Source organism: Salvelinus sp. IW2-2015, unplaced genomic scaffold, assembly GCF_002910315.2.
Source record: "Salvelinus sp. IW2-2015 unplaced genomic scaffold, ASM291031v2 Un_scaffold5642, whole genome shotgun sequence".
Classification (NCBI taxonomy): Eukaryota; Metazoa; Chordata; class Actinopteri; order Salmoniformes; family Salmonidae; genus Salvelinus; species Salvelinus sp. IW2-2015.
Genome location: NW_019946907.1, coordinates 22,855 through 27,511, shown reverse-complemented (window position 1 = coordinate 27,511; position 4,657 = coordinate 22,855). Strand labels below are relative to the sequence as shown.

Genomic DNA, 4,657 nt, shown 5'->3' with positions numbered 1-4,657 from the left:
CAGTTGAACACTATAGATAATTCAGTTGAACACAAAAGATAATTCAGTTGAACACTATAGATAATTCAGTTGAACACTATAGATAATCAGTTGAACACTATAGATAATTCAGTTGAACACTATAGAAATTCAGTTGAAGACTCTCTATTAGATAATCCAGTAGAACACTCCATATATATAATTCAGTTGAACATCCCTATAGATATTCAGTTGAACAGCTATAGATAATTCAGTGAACACTATAGATAATCAGTTGAAGACTCTCTATAGATAATCAGTTGAAGGCTCTCCACAGATCAGTTCAATAGTAAGAAATTGCAGCAAAGCATACATTGTAACTCACCATTAGTTGGGTTGTAGTGATTGCCGATGTTTGTCAGGATGTCCTTGTAGACCAGGGTAGTGGATGTGGGTCCATAGTAACCACCATAGTAACCCCCAACTCCCAGTAACAGAGAACGCTACCTTCCGTTCTGTAAGAGAAACAAACAAAAACACACATTGGTCAGAAACCAACAAGACAATGGTTTAAATGGCAGACAACACTGTGGTTGTAATGCTTTAGTTACTATGGCAGCCTAACCTCCAGTCCTCTACCTGTTCTCTCGTCCTCCAGTCCGTCTCCTGTTCTCTGCTCCAGTCCTCTTACCTGTTCTCTGTCCTCCACTCCTCTACTTTCTCTGTCCTCCAGTCCTCTACCTTTTCTCTGTCCTCCACTCCTCTACCTGTTCTCTGTCCTCCATCCTCTACCTGTTCTCGCCTCCGACTACTCTACCTGTTCTCTGTCCTCCATGTCCTCTACCTGTTCTCTGTCCTCCAGTCCTCTACCTGTTCTCTGTCCTCCAGTCCTCTACCTGTTCTCTGTCTCCAGTCCTCTACCTGTTCCTGTCCTCCAGTCCTCTACCTTTCTCTGTCCTCCAAGTCTCTACCTGTTCTCTGTCCTCTTACCCTGTTCTCTGTCCTCCAGTCCTCTACATGTTCTCTGTCCTCCAGTCCTCTACCTGTTCTCTGTCCTCCAGTCCTCTACTGTTCTCTGTCCTCCATACTCTCCTGTTCTTGTCCTCAGTCCTCTACTGTTCCTGCCTCCAGTCTCTCTTACCTGCCTCCAGTCTCTACCTCGTCTCTCTTTCTGTCCTCCATCCACCTGTTCTCTGTCCTCCAGTCCTCTACCGTTCTCTGTCCTCCAGTCCTCTACCTGTTCTCTGTCCTCTACCTGTTCTCTGTCCTCCAGTCCTCTACTGTTCTCTGTCTCCAGTCCTCTACCTGTCTCTGTCTCCAGCCTCTACTGTTTCTTTGTCTCCAGTCCTCTACCTGTTCTCTGTCCTCCAGTCCTCTACCTGTTCTCTGTCCTCCAGTCCTCTACCTGTTCTTCTGTCTCTCCACTCCTCTACTTGTTCTCTGTCCTCCAGTCCTCACTGTTCTCTGTCCTCCACTCCTCTACCTGTTCTCTGTCCTCCAGTCCTCTACCTGTTCTCTGTCCTCGCAGTCCTGTTCTACCTGTTCCTCTGTCTCCAGTCCTCTACCTGTTCTCTGTCCTCAGTCCTCTACCTGTTCTCTGTCCTCCAGTCCTCTACCTGTCTCTCTGTCCTCTACCTGTTCTCTGGCCTGCCAGCCTCTACATGTTCTCTGTCCTCCAGTCCTCTACCTGTTCTCTGTTCTCCATCCTCACCTGTTCTCTGTCCTCCAGCTCCTCTTCACTGTTCTCTGTCCTCCAGTCTCTACCTGTTCTCTGTCCTCCAGTCCTCTACCTGTTCTCTGTCCTCCAGTCCTCTCCTGCTTCTTGGCTCCAGTCCTCTACCTGTTCTCTGTCCTCCAGTCCTCTACCTGTTCTCTGTCCTCAGCTCCTCCTCTACCTATACCTTTTCTCTCTCTTCAGCTCATCCTCCATCTCTACCCGTGTTCTCTCTCTCTCTTCTCCTCTACATTTTCCCTCTCTTCTCCTCTACCTGTGTTCTCTCTCTTCTTCTCCTCTACCTTTGTTATCTCTCTTCTTCTCCTCTACCTGTGTTCTCTCTCTCTCTTCTCTACCTGTGTTCTGTCTCTTCAGTTCCTCCAGCTCAGTCTTCTGTAGTCCCACCTGGCTCTGGGAGTAGTTGGAGCTGACGTCTAGAGTCCTCAGCTCCAGGGCTGGAACCAGAGAGCTCAATACATCAATGAATACACTAATCGATTAATAAAACACAACGTATGGATAAATGAATACACTAATCGATTAATAAAACACAACGTATGGATAAGTGAATACACACATGAATAAATAAATAGGAACATAGATAATATAATTGACTTTCACATTCTAGTTGACATTCAACAGTGGGTGGACCGGGAGTCATCTTTCTGGTAGTAAATGGAAGTTAAAGTTTCTATTCAATGTAAATGTGAAATGTGGTGCCAGCTAACATACAGTGGTCTAAAGGGATAGGTCCATTCTTTTCATTATATTTCTATGATTGAAATGACACCCATCCTCTATTCAACAGTCTGCTGTGTCTAAACCGRTGACAGGCACAACACAGACACCTCTGATTATGTCAAATAGGGTCTACGGTACATCATTTAGGAAAATGAGGAAATCGTAGTGAATGCGTTTTAAGATAATTCATGTTAAAATTCAACGTTAAACATAAAATAAAATAAATCATAGAATAGTTTTAACAACCCTGTTTGTAGCTTTCAAATGATTTCAAAGTCCTCCATGATTGTTTTTTCAGTGATGAAGACAATGGAAGTCTCATGGTAGGGTGGGGTATGGGTGGGTAGGGTGGGTATGGGTGGGGTATGGGTGGGGTAGGGTGGGGTATGCAACATGGGTCAACTGATGAAGACATGGAGTCTCATGGTAGGGTGGGGTATGTAACATGGGTCAACTGATGAAGACATGGAAGTTCATGGTAGGGTGGGGTATGGGTGGGGTAGGGTGGGGTATGCAACATGGTCAACTGATGAAGACATGGAAGTCTCATGGTAGGGTGGGGTATGTAACATGGGTAACTGTGAAGACATGGAGTCTCATGGTAGGGTGGGGTATGGTGGGGGGTAGGGTGGGGTATGCAACATGGGTCAACTGATGAAGACTGGAAGTTCATGGTAGGGTGGGGTATGGGTGGGGTATGGGTGGGGTAGGGTGGGGTAGGGTGGGTAGGGTGGGGTATGGGTGGGGTAGGGTGGGGTATGCAACATGGGTCAACTTGGAACACCTCTATGTCCTGAATGTTTGGCATTCAGGTTCAACGTGTCCCTTTCGGACCACTTCCACACGGGCAAACACTGAAGGTTTGTTCAAATCAAAACGGGTGCAATCAGGAAGTGATTGAAATCATACGGAACGATCAATAAATAAATTACACAATATTGGTTCTAAAGATATTACCCAAATCACAGATTCACCAAAATCTCTTGTTTTACCTTGATTCTCAGCCTTCAGTAGCTTCACCTGGTTCTCTGCAGTTCTCAGCCTGAAACTCCATCTCTGGAATAACCACACAATAATCTTATTGACCCATTTACACCTGGTATTAATATGTGGCTTGTGCTATCTGTTTCCTACCATCTAAAGTTTCACCTGGTATTAATATGGGGCTTGTGCTATCTTGATTCCTACCATCTAATAGTTATCACCTGGTATTAATATGTGGCTTGTGCTATCTGTTTCCTACATCTAAAGTTATCACCTGGTATTAGATATGGGGCTTGTGTTATCTGATTCCTACCAATCTAAATTATCACCTGGTATTAATATGGGGCCTTGTGCTATCTGATTCCTACCATCTAAAGTTATCACCTGGTATAATATGGGCTTGTGCTATCTGATTCTCCTAATCTAAAGTTTATTCACCTGGTATTAATATGGGGCTTGTGCTATCTGATTCCTAACCATCTAAAGTTATCACCTGGGTATTAATATGGGGCTTGTGCTATCTGATTCCTACCATCTAAAGTTATCCCTGGTATAATATGGGGCTTGTGCATCTGATTCCTACCATCTAAAGTTATCACCTGGTATTAATATGGGGCCTTGTGCTATCTGATTCTCTACCAATCTAAAGTTAATCACCTGGTATTAATATGGGGCTTGTGCTATCTGATTCCTACCATATAAAGTTAATCACTGGTATAATATGGGGCTTGTGTTATCTGATTTCCTACGCGATCTAAAGTTATCACCTGGTATTAATATGGGGGTTGTGTTCATCTGATTCCTACCATCCTAAAGTTATCAACCTGATATTAATAGGGGCTTGTCTATCTGATTCCTACCATCTAAAGTTATCACCTGGTTATTAAATCTGGGGCCTTGTTTATCTGATTCCTACCACTAAGTTAATCACCTGGTATTAATATGGGGCTTGTGCTATCTGATTCCTACCATCTAAAGTTATCACCTGGTATTAATATGGGCTTGTGCTATCTGATTCCTACCATCTAAAGTTATACACCTGGTATTAATATGGGGCTTGTGCTATCTGATTCCTACCCATCTAAAGTTATCACCTGTATAATATGGGAGCTTGTGCTATATCTAGATTTCCTACCATACTAAAGTTATACCCTGGCTGTATTAATATGGGGCTTGGTGCTATCTTGATTATCCTACCAATCTGAAGTGTATACACCTGGTATTATATGGGGCTGTGTTTATCTGAATTCCTACACAACT

The 4,657-nt window shown here is 43.8% G+C and overlaps 2 long non-coding RNA genes across 2 annotated transcripts; one reads left to right on the top strand and one right to left on the bottom strand.

The window, feature by feature from the left end:
- Positions 1–335: 335 nt before the first annotated feature.
- LOC139026734 (uncharacterized) lies at positions 336–3,494 on the bottom strand. Its single transcript, XR_011478656.1, has 3 exons — positions 3,406–3,494; positions 2,029–2,127; positions 336–473 (listed from the first exon to the last, which is right to left on the bottom strand). It is a non-coding gene; the product is annotated as an uncharacterized lncRNA (long non-coding RNA).
- Positions 3,495–3,876: 382 nt separating this feature from the next.
- On the top strand, positions 3,877–4,395 carry LOC139026731 (uncharacterized). Its single transcript, XR_011478655.1, has 3 exons — positions 3,877–3,937; positions 4,047–4,100; positions 4,321–4,395. It is a non-coding gene; the product is annotated as an uncharacterized lncRNA (long non-coding RNA).
- Positions 4,396–4,657: the final 262 nt, after the last annotated feature.